Source organism: Magnolia sinica, chromosome 2 (genome assembly GCF_029962835.1).
Source record: "Magnolia sinica isolate HGM2019 chromosome 2, MsV1, whole genome shotgun sequence".
Classification (NCBI taxonomy): Eukaryota; Viridiplantae; Streptophyta; class Magnoliopsida; order Magnoliales; family Magnoliaceae; genus Magnolia; species Magnolia sinica.
Window position 1 is genome coordinate 46871956 of NC_080574.1, and position 14667 is coordinate 46886622.

Genomic DNA, 14667 nt, shown 5'->3' on the forward strand with positions numbered 1-14667 from the left:
TTTCAAAATCTCAATACATGAAAAGAAGATACTCAAAGCTATTGCAGATCTACTGTAATTTGAGTCACAATAAATCATTAAAATACTGAAAGTGTTCCTTAAGAATCAAACTAGAATCAAAGAAAGCTCAATATAAACATGAATTAAAGTAATAAAAAAAATCTCATCACGCTACAAGCTTCACCTATTAGCCCTAGTTAAGAGGTTTAGCCAACCATGACATGATTGAACTGAAGCCTCTTAAGAAAAACATAAAAACAACTAAGGAAAAGGAAGAAAAACTTTTGGCGACGGCTTCTCCATGTTTTTGCTCCACTCCTCAAACCCTAGATATCCCTAAAAGTTCATAGAAAACACATATTTATAGCCTTGTCCCCAGAGATTCGCAAAAACGTCTTGAATTTATGCAGCTTTCCAAAATAGACTTCACTGTGTGCAATTTCACAGAATGACCTAGAATTTCAGAATATACTTCTTCAGGACACTTTCAGGAATATGTTTATTTTCAGGACAATTTCAAGATTCCTTTTCTTTACTTTAAATATTTGATTCTTTTCATTCCTCACTTGATTTTCTTGGATCTTTAGCTTGTGAATTCTTTAATATTGGTCTCCTAATATTCGTCCCTTTCCTTGGTGATTCATGAGCATCATATTCATGCTTTTAGTACCCTTTCAATCCAAGCTCTTAAATTCACCTTGCAACACAAACATGAGTAAAATAGAACATTAAGCATTATCATGTTTATAAAACCAAGATATAAGTGAGAGATAATATGCAATATTTGACCCTCAATAGCGGGATGGAAGCCCTACTTGTTAGGGAGTAGTGGGATGATGGAAAAGGAGAGAGAAGTGGAGTACAACTGTACAAGTCACGTTTTCGTAATCCAGGTTTCAAGGGAAGCAAATTACCTACTGTGTAAGCATACTGAGTAAACTCTTTAGGGTTCACCATTATCTATGTGTTTTATCCACTCTATCCATCTATTTTATCATATAAGTTTATGACATGTGACCAAAAATTAAATATATCGAAAGCTCAAATGGACCACACCACATGAAATAGTGTGACTTGAACTTATACCGTTAAAAAATTCTAGTGGGTCATAGAATTTTTGGATTAAGATTATATTTGTTTTATCCCTTTATACATGTCTTTTGTATATCTTATTAACAGGTTAGATGAGAAATAGACATCACTGTGGGGGCCTAGAAAGGTTTCAATGGTGGAAATCATTATTCCCATTGCTTCCTATGGTATGATCCACTTGAGATTTGGATATGCTTCAACTTTGGGCTTAACCCTTTAAATGGGCTAGAAAAATAAATGGACGGTGTGGATAAACCACATATATTCAGGGTGGGCCCAACTGAGTTTACTCGGTACGATAAGAGCGTCCTGGGTAACTCACAATTCGATTTAGGTTTGACGGTAGCTGGCTACCTTCCTGCCCAATGCATGCCTCACCAATGCGCCTGAAAAGGCCGAGCTAAACGTCCTTTGGGGGGGGGGGGGGGGGGTGAATAGGACTATGCCAAATTAAAACTAAATGATGAATACAAAGATAGATAGGACAATCAAATAATAAAATAGTACAAATAAATAACAATTTCAAATGTACTAGTCTTGAGAGGTTGATACAAATTTAGTTCTAAGTACAACCTAACACCAAAAACCAAAGGCTTATGATAGGACAACCTTACTAGAACGTTTGTAAGTATCAAAAACCCAAACCAATAAAGAGGCAAAGGAAATAAATTAAGTTATTACAACATCCACCACAAGTGCATAAAGTAAATTATATCATTCACCACAAATACGTAAAGTAAATTACAATATTCACACACATAAGCAAATTTAATTATCCACCAAAACTCTAGGAATTATAGTGGTTCGTTTGTGTGTACACCAACTGTTAAAAAACAACCACACAATTACTCCACTCCTAATATCCTCTCCCTCGGGATATTAGCATTCACTATGAAAAAGGTTTTCCAAGGTTCACCTTAAAACCTTCACAATTGTGTCTTTAGATGGGCTTACACAATTACAAAAACCCCACACTTGAGATTTTCTGGATTACCTCAGATAAAACCAAAATGAGATTTTCTGGCACAACCTCACAAACCACAAAAGATACACAAAGAATAAATGGTACTTATCTGAAAAATTCTCCTTCTGAAGAAGCCCGGTAGAACCAATCCAATGTAGACGAAGATGTTCAATGTCCAGTCTCACAAATGAAAGGTTCTAGATCTAAATGATTTTTAGATTAATTCAGCCTAAGCTAGCTTGATTTGATTTTGATCTCAAAGAGGGTAAAATCACAATTCGCTTAAAGAAATTGAGTTAAATAGAGATCACAAAATCAAATGTAAAAAGCTATTTAAGAGAATTTAAAATGAACAAAATGTAGCTTAACAAATGAAGGAACTTATCTCTCAGAGTGATGGCTTGATATTGCTTGGAATGAATGAAAAACTCTAACATTCGTCCACTATTTATAGGTGAAAATATTATTCACTCGATTGGTCTAAGAGTCGGTTCGACTGGTCGAAGGACCAACCAAATTTTAAAATTTCTGGCGGGATAAGATAAGGTCGTTACTCGACTGGTTGAGCAATGCACTCGACTGGTTGAGTGGGACCAAAAAACCTTGTTGGGCTTTGAGTCGAGCCTACATGACTGGTCAAGCACTGTTCACTCGACTGGTCGAGCAGTCTCCACGACTAGTCGAGGGTCCAACAGAAGATTTTGAAAATTCACAATAAACCTTTGATTGGTCGAGCCAGAGCTTGGACTAGTCGAACAAAGACTAAGACTAGTCGAGGAAATGACCTATAAACATATGAAATGACCCACATTGCATATGTAATAAATATGACCTAACCTATCGTCAATCTAGGGTCATCCATACCTTGTTTGTGAGATTGAACAATTGAAACATTGTTCACTCTGCTAATTCATACACTTGAAATACTTGAAGCTTGTCTTCAAATCTTGAACTTAAGCTTGAGTATAGACTTGAGTTCTTGAGTCTTTAAAGTACCAAACTCGAAGATTAAACTTGAACTTGAGCCTTGAACTTGTACTTGTACTTGATCTTGAAATCTTGAACTTCAATAACGCTTCTTCAACTTGAATACATAGAGAAGTTCGAAGAAGACTTGAAAAACTTTAAAATGTAAGAAGTTGATTTATTCATCTCATCAACACATGATACAGATTCTAAATGATTTGACACTACAAAATTTGACAACTTTGGGTGCTCGATATACAATTTAGCATTTACAGAACCACCCACTTCCCTCACGTCACCCACCTTACTTGGGAAATGGTTAACCTCACCCCTTTATTTCTCATATATAACCCCAGCAGATCAGATCGGATCGGATCCAATCGGATTGTGGATCGAATCAGTCCGGATTGACCACTGATCCGAACTCGATTCGATGTATGGTCGGATCTGAATAGGACAACTCAATCTGAACCAATCCCGGCCTTCGATTCGGATCATATCGGATCCGACAGATCAGGCTGGATCCGTCGGATCGGATCAAATTCTGCCTAACTCTAGATGCATGCGATGAATCTGAGGGGAAAATATGAAAAAATAATTATTATTCAATGGTCCATATCCATAAACAGGGTTGAAAAATGAATTCCAACTAGTAGAATCCTTCTATTCATTAAACAATAGTTACTTTATTTTTTTGTGGAGATCATGTATCCAAACAGCCCATTAATCTTCTCCGTGAAAAAAATAATAATAATCCATTTTATGGTGGATTGTGCATACAATCAATGAGTGGCAAGTGGAGTCTAAAAACATTTCTTAAAAATTCTCCATGATTTTATTTTATTTTTAAGTCCTATACTAGACATGAGTTTTCATCTTTGGATGTCTACCCTGTTACTCTTACTGTAAGTCATGTTCTATTGTCTCATTTTTTTGTTTGGAAAATCTTAATTATATAAACTTTTTTCACATGAAAATTGTTTGGTTCTACCATGTTTGGTTAACTAGTAAAATGTTTGCAAGGTAAATGATTTGGGCATTAGCAAATTGCTCTTGTGAATGAGAAACTTCTGCTATAAATTTGAAAAAAGAAATAAGATAGTCACAGTGTAAAGTGTTTGTGTAAACTAAACATAGCTTTTTAGATGTAACATTTGAATGAATTTTGGTGTAAAATTCTTTATAAGTTGTTAGCACTTCATGTCATATATATATATATATATATATATATATATATATATATATATATATATATATATATATATATATATATATATATATATATATATATATATATATATCTTTTAAAGATATGGTGTAAATTGTTTACAGGTAAAGTGTTTACAACTTAAGAACCTTGCACTCTATGTAACATAGAGGAAAATGCTAGTATAACTCGTATAGGTATAAGAGATGCCTAGTGCCAAAACTCAAGTGGGCTATCCCTATATAAAATATTATAAAACCATATGGGATATGCCTGTATGACTCTGTTTGGTCCTTAGTCTAAAAGATTAGGCCCATTCATAATTCAAGTGGGCTATGCCATTTGAAACATTGTAAAATCATGCGTAAAACTTCTAAATTCATGTGATGTGGCTTATCTTATATTTAGAATATCGCGATTTTGGAGGTGTCACTTCCACTTGGTGAGGTAGGTCAAGTAAATGGTTTTTATAGCATATAAATACCAAGCTAAACCTATACATAAATAATGGTGCCACCCCCCTTACCAACTATTAAATCTAGTGGACCACGCACGAGGTGCATCTCACTCGCATTTCCCTATGTGTAGTTACATCAGCATTATGCATGCCCTATGACCATGTAAGTTAAAGTTTGGGCTAATGGTTATGTAGACACTCCACCCAAATGAGAATAAATTAATCTTCAGACTTTAATTAGACTTCAATAAAACAATCCTTAGGCAACTTAAGTACCATTGAAAACTAAAATCGATCAAATAAGCAGGACCATTGGCATATCATTAGAACAAATGATGAACCTGATCGGCGGATTCAAAATCTAACAAATCGAAGCTCGACTAATAATTCATACTCTCTAGAAACCTTGACCGCGCACCTCTCTAATAAAATTAATTTTACCTTAGAATTATCAAAAATCCAAATAGAATAAGCCAAAAGGAACCCCAACACCTTTTGGAGACATCTACTAAGTCCAATTGGTGGATCTTGAACAATGGTAGCTAGAGATTAGAAGAATAACCAACTCCCCGGGACATCAAACACTCCCTATACATGGCAGAACACATGCAGAAAAGAAAAAACCAACCCCCTTGCTTACCACGAGCTGACAATCCACTTAGCATGCTTTATACCTAATAGAGATATTTCCTAGCTCTGCAAACAATGAAATCTCAAAAGCAAGGACACATGGCACCATCATCGGCTCACCATGAGAAGACAGATGGAACCTATAAATTTAGTGTAGCATCTACCATCTAAGGGGTTGAGAATGAAACGGAGTCAAAGAAAGGTTGAGTGACTTTGGGGAATGTCCTAATCTCCGAGAAATCTAGAAATTATTGAATGGCGCCAAAGTATTGCCTGACTTAAAAGGCCAACCCTGGAAAAGAAATAGCTCACTGAAGAAGCCAATTAGGTTAAGAATAGGGTTGGAATCAGGGATACATGGTCATCTCTTTTACAAAAAAAAAAATAAAATGTTCTGTCTCCCCTTTTCTTTCTTACATCTAAATTAAACTTAAATTATACTCTACTCCACACATTCCCAATACATTTGAAACATCAACTCATACTTCTTATTTTCTATATTTTGCAACATTTTCCTCTAGATTTTCTTACCTTATTTACCTACCCAGAATCTTAAACTCTACGAGGTAAGGTTAGAATTGCATTTTGAAATTGCACATGGAATAGGATACCACAACTATGCACAAAAGCTTGGCAGAGCTATAAAATAAAGCCTATGTCCTAGAGGAGGGGATTAGGGCTAACAATTTTTTTATCAATTAACACACAATTGCTTACTTAAACTAAGTAAGGAAATTAATTTTAAGGCTTTCACGTATATAGAGGGATCAGCCTCATATATTATAATAGATGCAACATGCTAAGTAACTAGTCTATAAATGATAGTGTACACGTGTGTGAGAGATGTACTAACTATTGACTCATAGTATTCATCTAATCATACATATATAATTTGTTAATCAATCACGTAAGCATACTTAAATAAGTACTCTACTCTCGGTGGACGCACTCAACCCATAAGTATAACTAGATTTCACTATCGGAGGTTTTAAATCAAGTTCATCTCTAACCTTTACAGCCCTACACAAGGACCTACCATACACTCCCACCGGAGGCTCTCGCAAGAGAATTTATTTGGTTTTCTATCGACTAACCAACAACCTCGCTCCTAGTCCAATAACTTACATTTACTCTCCCCAGAGGCTCTCGTAAGAGACTTTCTTTGGTTTTCTATCAACTAACTAACAACCTTGCGCCTAGTCCAAGGACTTACGTTTACTTATGTCAGAGGCTCCCATGGAGACTAACATGTACAAACCCATGTCTGATGAATTTGGCCCTATACAAGAATCTGTTGAGTTTGAGTTACAAACTCTTACCCTCAATCCCACATAAGGAAAGAGAGTATGAGCTTATTAACTGACACTTGTTGAATTGAGCCCATTTGATACATCGTTTTAAGTTACTTAATCGATGATCTCCCATGATTCAATCAACTCCCATTTTTCTCCCCCCGATTATTAATGATATTGCATTGGTAATGCTTCAACTCTAAGATCACACATCTTGCAAATGATGCTCTATTAAGATAATCAAGGTTATGAGAGTTTGGTATAATCACATACAACTAATGAAAGTTTGAACTCCTAAGGAATTCTCCTTGATAGATACTCTCAAGATTAATAGACACTACGATGTGCTAATAAAATTGATGTCTAAACTTTATAGAATGCTTGAGATCAAGATCTTCTTGTATAAGAGCTTGGAATGCTCATTAGGCTAAAAAATCACTAAGAATAGAGCATGGATCTCATTAGGATAGAGCCCAGGAAGTTTGATAGAACTTGGAATGTACTAGGGTTTCTAAAATGATAAATTTCATACTTTACCGAAAGATCTAAATGCAATATTATAATAAACAGGCTCCAACAAATCTCTAACGGTTAGGCTCGAGTGATCGAGCTTGACCCTTGATCAATTGAGCTAGGCCGAAAATGGCTCGATGAACATGCTAGACTACTTTAGCCATGTTTGAGCGATCGAGCTCAATTGCTCGAGAGGAATTGAGGATCATAAACCAATCAAGCTCGTGTCTCAAGTGCTCAAACTAAAAAAAATTTAGGCCAGTTGCTTACTGGATGTTTTTTTACCATGTTCGGTAGCTCGACCATAGCAAATAGTCTACTAGTCTGGGCAGTTTGTTTTCTAACAACTCGAGATCTCTATAGCCTACCTTATCATATTCCAATAAGTGTCCTAGGCCTAATGGATGATCACACAAGGTTTTCATATTAAGGCAAGGACAATGTAGAGGTTTGAGGATTGTTTTGAGTAAAGGTTAGGGCCATCAAGGCACCTCATTTACATGTTTTTCACTTCCTTGATGCTCCAATTTTCACGTGTCTTCAATCTTTAGCTTCTAAGGGCTCAACCGACTCTCTAATAGACAAACACATGTGATTGACAAACAAGGTGCACAAATAAGTGCACTAACACATTTTAGTTTTTTTCACTGCATTTTACTTTATTTTTTGTACATGGAGCCACTTGATTATGTGAAGTAGGTTAAATAATTTATTATTTTTGTCTGCCCGACCCCTCATGGATTATGTGCAGCATAGGTAGATTTGTAATGTCAAAATTCTGCTATATCTCCAAAAAAATCATTAAATCCCATCAAGTAGATACCGCACATCCTGCGAATAAAAAAAAGATCTCTATCCACTTCCTCTTCTATCACTGAGACCCTTACTCAGAATTTACAATAGCAGATTGATTGCAAAAGTCACTTGAATTGGGTAATCTCGCAATTCCCAAACTTTAAATGATTCTGCGATTTCTAGCTGACCGTAGATTCTAAACTTCATTTAACTAGTGGCGAATCTAAAAAATCAAATACATTTTCACATTTGATTCAATACCACACCCTCATCTATACAACTATACAAAAAAAAAAGAAAAAAAAGCAGGGTTTGTACTCTACGGGCAACGTTCGCAGGTTCCTTGATTTGGTCCTTTAATTTGGTAAGGACAACTACATGTGCATTTGTGGATTTATATATATGGCATGCTTAAATGAATAATAAGTGACACAAGTTATGAATTCTCACTAGTAGTTTTTTTTTTTTCAAAAGGAACGTGGTTCTGGTTGAGGCTTTCTTAAGTATTTTTACAATAATGGGTGGACCTCACTTAAGGGGACAGAACACGTCAAATATATGTGCATGCAACATGTGTCAGAAATCCGAGCTATTTATTGGACAACTGCCCTTTGAACATGTCACATACCAAAATTCACAATGGCACACCAAGATAGCTAAAATGAGCTAAGTCTAGTTGAATAATACTTAACTACATATGCTAGGACACAAGCCGAGTCCATAAATTAAAAGTATTAGGTCCAAGCTTAGTCCAAAGTTGTGTCAAGCTTGATAAATACAATAGGCAACTACTAGTGAGAATTTATTTATTTATTTATTTTAAACGCGCAAAATTTCATTGATTCTCAAGTTTACAGCCAATTCTGGTGGTACCCTACAAAAAGGCCAGGGACCCCACCTATCGTGTAACCACAAGCAAAACACTAAACACACCCAAAAACCCCAAAAGGGACTCTGCACAAAAGAACAAAAGGAAAGCCCTCTATGTTGAGGCTGGGGAGGGTGATCGATCAGGAGGGCCTAATCGTGCCCAAGCCTGTCATGTCGAGCACTAGCTCCCCTCTCACCCGCCGCAAGAGAGAGGCTCGTGATGAAAAGATACTGTCTGGGCACCCGTCACTAGCTAGCCTGGTTAGAGCATCCGCCACTGCGTTCCCCTCCTAGAAGATGTGGGAGAAAGACAGATTGAGGCTCAATTTTCTAGCACAAATTTCACCAATGGTATTCCAAAATTTTCAAGGAATGGATGAAAGAAGGTCATCCGCTACTTTCACAACAAGCTTTGAGTCAGACTCCATAATAATGTTGGCAAGGGCCAGATCTGAGCAAATGTTCAATCTAATGAGTAGGGCTTGGGCTTCAGCGATCGTGTTGGAGGCGGTGCCGTAGTATCTATGAAATGTAAAAATGAGGTTGCCTAAGTGATCCTTGCAAACTCCTCCACCTCCACTCTCCCCTGGGTTACCTCTACATAAGTCGTCAATGTTAAGCTTCAACTAACCCATTAGCGGTTTGGACCATCGAACTATAATCGGAGGGGTTGTGGGATTGGGAGTAGGATTTGTGATGTGTAGAACATTTAGACTCTCTCTTAGCCAGCATGAAACTCTAGATAGAATCCTAGGGACGGTCATCTTGAGGCCCTCAAATCTAGCAGCGTTCCTGCTCGTCCAGAGTTCCTAGATGAGGATGCTAGGAAGGAGGCTAGTTAGGATAGCGGAGCAAGAACGGTGGCTTGCAAACTCTGTCCAAATCTCCAGCTGATGGGGAATAGACTGGCCATGTATTAATGGAATATCGAACAAATTGCTGAAAAAAATCTCAGACCCGGCTGGCTGTTTGGCCCTGACAGAACAGATGGGCGATGTTCTTCTACTCCCTGTCGAATGCCTGAAAGGTGATTAGGGGGAAACAACAATCTCGGCAAGACGTTGATCGAGTGGAAGGTAGTAGCAAACTGAGGCTGTGAGTGGTGCTGGTCTGCTAGATCCGAAGCAAATTGCGTCGGGCCTGTTGATTGCGGATTCCTGCAGGCATTCACACTTCGATGCAAGCGACACTCCAAACCTCTGGATCACATTATCAACAGGGACTACCCTGTAAAACGACTTCCATGAGAAAATAGCCAGCTTAGGAGGCAGGAATTTGTTCCAGATCCAAGCAATCCAAGGGGTCCTTAGCTGACGCCGTTTAATGGCATTCCATGTGGATTTGATGGTGAAATCGCCAGAAGGGGAAAGATCCCAGATCAACTTATCTGGGCAGTTGGAGAAAGTTACCTTAGAGGCAAGCAATGACTACATAGCTGAAGGGGTGATTATGTCTTGGACGTCTGCAAGCTACCTACAACCTGAAATGGGGTTGAAATCACTGATCGTGGCATACATCAGGTGGTGAGGAATGATAGTTATGACAGCACCAACCAATATCCCATTGCCCGACCAATTATGAAACCAAAAACTGACATTGCCCATGCCTACAAGCCATCTAGAGTGTCTGAGAGTGAACGGTACTACTCTGGCTATTTCCTTCAAACTGGGAGAGATGACAACGCCTAATCTGCCATGATTGGAGAGGAACTTCCAAAGATACTTCGCCGAGAATAAACCAGCCCAAAGCGACGAACCTTTTAGAAGATTTCAAGCCATTTTAACGCGAAGCGCTCACATACTTCCTCAATCCTCCTGATTTCCAGCCCTCCTTCTTACTAAGGTGCACAAATTTTCTCCCAACTTATTAAGTGGCACTTGTTATAGTGAGCCAAACTTCCCCAGAAAAAATTTACGATGGAGCTGTCAATCAATCTAATGACTAATTTTGGAATGTTGATTGCTGACAGGAGATGAATAGGGATGCTCGAAAGGACGTGTCTGATTAATACCAATCTTGCAGTGAGGTTAAGGAGCTTAGCTTTCCATCCTTTGATCTTGTTGGTGATTTTTTGGGCTAATTGCTGTAACATCGGTCTAGATATTTTGCCTTTAGAGATGGGGACGCCTAGGTAGGTTGTTGGGAAGAACCCTTGGGAGAAGCCCGAAATGGAGGAGAGACGATGAGCTTTACTTCTGGAGGTCTTCTTGGGAGCAATGAAGATGGTTTTGGTGGTGTTAACCTTTTAGCCTGAAGAATTTTCATAAGCTTTGATAAATTTGAGAAGGATTTTCACGTTAGAAAACCTGCTATCACGCCCCAAACTCAGAAACTAGGCTTACAAAATTTTCAATCGCCGAATCCGGTGCCGACAGCTTCCGTAGTACCCCATTCTCGGCTCCCAGCACCCATACGCCAGATTCTGATCCCGGGATCCTACAAGGAGAATTTTCCAATGTACATTTAATTCATAATAAGCATAACCATAAGTATACCCAAATAAAAAAGGCAACATTATCATCACATATCCACTAATATAAACCTTTGAATACAATGTTAAAAGGGAAATACATATGTCAAAAATCAAAGCTCCAGAAGTCAGCTGCACACTCCAAGCTCGACGCTGTTATAACCTAATGCAACCTGCATACATCTATCATGCATAAGCTTATAGAAAGCTTAGAGGGTGGTGTAAGTGTGTGCACAAGATAAGTGCCAAGTATTCAATATAATGCCTTAATCATACAATATCAGAATTACTGGCAAGATCATGAATCATACGATATCAGAGTAAGCGAAAATACTGCAAGTCTATAAATCATACAATATCAGAGTATGCAATACAAATTAGCTATGTAAATAAGGAGTCATAGAGAGTCAAATATCAGATGTCGTGGATAAAATGCAATATGCGATGTAAATGAAATAACCAAGCTGGAGTGTGAAGTCGGGATGATAGTACGTAGTATCGCAGGCTATGGGGTCCATCACAAGGGACTTCTATCTAAACTAGCCCCATACCTAAATTTGGATAGTCAAACTCAATGTGGTAGACTCCTAATCTCAGGTTAGTCACGCACCTAACCAAAATCCTGACCATGCGAAGGTACACAATAATTAGTTGCACACCACCAGCCTGAGTGGATAGTGAATGAAATAAATGAATGAGTATGTAACTCTTACTCAATAAGTCCATATATCAGTATGGTTCCTCTCTGAGATCATCATCGGGGTCTATCACACTCTACACCAGCTTACCGCCTGTATTCGAGCGTACAACTGGGTAAGTGGAAGAGACCTCACTATCCGCCTGCTAATATCGGGCCCGGCTTGTTGATAGCGGACCCATTCCTCAAGCTGGTCAAACTCAATCTAGATATTGCACCCTCACTCTGGCAGGTAAGGTCACACCCCCTCCTAACCGACCACGACACAGTGGGAGATGCGGCCTACTAGTATACGACCCTCATGCACTTATATATATCCACTCAGTCTAGACGTTAGGGCATCCTTTGGTACCAAGAGGGTTTAGAAACTTTTATCCAGTGCCATCTATGGCAGCCCGATGCTCCAACCAAACATTTTGGTGTCCCATCTGACCATCCATGATATGCCTGTGGAGACTACGACCCTGATGTCGCTAAGACGTATCATAATCACAACACACAATGCAAGACGAATGAGTCATACAATCCAGTCATGCATCAATCCTACGCATACCGTGCGCTCATGTGAGATAACCTCCGCTTATCTGGGAGTCTCATAACAACCTTCCTAATGACATATGCAATGGTCAACCACATCTCATAACAAACATGGAGATGATGCGTATGGGCATATATCATGATGCTATGCTGTCACATACTCATAATCGGTATCAATAACCTGCATCGACAATTGATTTCGACAATGTGGACATTTAACTAACATTGCCCCTAAGACATGACTCGCCATAATCATCATTACATACATCATATGGTAATCACACATCGCAATGGACCTCATATACATCACATTCGGCCTCATATAAAGGCCCCACATACGCCTCATTAGGCCTCACTCATGACCCTTATATACATCACATTGGGCCTTAACCCATGGGCTATCAAATACATCAAGTGGGTCGCATCCCTAGGCCGCACCAATCAGCCTCCTATGTATCGAGTCGACCATATCACATGGGCCGCACAGTGGGCCTCATATACATTAAGTGGACCGCATCCACGAGCCGCATCAATGGGCCCTGCATACATCAAGTGAACCCATGGCCTCACACAAGGGCTAAATATACAACACCATGGGCCTCACTTAAGAGCTTAATACACATCACGATGGGCCTTTCACATGGGCCTAACGTACATCACAATGGGCTCCATCGACTGGCCTTCAAATGCATCACAATGGGCCTCATCACATAGGCCTTATATACATCACAATGGGCCTCAAATGCATCACAATGGGCCTCATATACATCACATAGGCCTCATATACATTAAGCTAAGGTTGAATGCTCATCACAATAAGCCTCAAATATGGGCAGCATATACATCACATTGGGCCTCGACAATTGGCCTCGATATCCGACCTTGACCATCAGAATTGGCCTCGACAATCGGAATCGGCCTCGACAATTGGAATTGGCCTCAACAATCGGAATCGGTCTTGACAATCGAAATCGGCCTCAACAATCGAAGTTGGAATCGGCCTCGATAATCGAAATCGGCCTTAACAATCAGAATTGACCTCGACAATCGGAATTAGAATGGACCTCGACATTCGGAATCGGCCTCAACAATTAGCATATAAATAAGGTGGAGTCCATAGATGGACAATTGATTAACCATAACGATCGGCCCTGAATTGGCCTCAACAATCGGAATCGGCCTTGACAATCGAAATATAAATAAGGCAGAGTCCATAGATGGATAGCCGATCAACCATAATATAGAGATCATCCCTCGGCCGTGGTTATATCAAGTCCGATAGCACGGAGCCATCCATCTATGGTGAATGGGGCCCACTGATTAGGGTTAACCCATAAAAGAATGATGAGAATGAGACTATCAAGGCCTAAGGGAAGGTCGTAATGTGGACATTCTACCATCACTACCTATCAATGTGATCATTTAACCAACATTGCTCTTAAAGAGTGGCCCACATAGAGCCATACGTATAGTGGGCACATGGCCTCACAGAAGGGCCTAATATACATCGTCATGGGCCTCACTCAAGGGCCTCACATTCATTGCATTGGGCCTCACTCATGGGTCGTAAATGTATCACAATGGGCCTCACCCATGGGCCTCGAATACATCAAATGGGCCCGCCCATGGGGCCTCGAATACATCACAATGGGCCTCGCCCATGGGCTTCGAATACATCACAATGGGCCACACCCATGGGCCTCGAATACATCAAATGGGCCTCGCCCATGGGGCCTCGAATACATCACAATGGGCCTCGCCCATGGGCTTCGAATACATCACAATGGGCCACACCCATGGGCCTCGAATACATCACAAAGGGCCTCGCCCATGGGCCTCGAATACATCACAATGGACCTCTCTCATAGGCCTCGAATACATCACAATGGGCCTCACCCATGGGCCTTGAATACATCACAATGGGCCTCGATGCTGGGCCTCATATATAACGAGTGGGCCACATCATATGGGCCTCATACATATCAAGTGGGCCATATCACATGAGTCGCACTAGTGAGCCTCACATACATCATACTAGGTCTCATTTATGGGCCACATATGTGTCACAATGGGCCTCGGCACATGGGCCACAAATACATCAATGTAGGGTCCACCATATTCTCCATCCAATTTGGTCACAAGGTCACAAGGTCACAAAGACCTGGATTAAGAGGGTA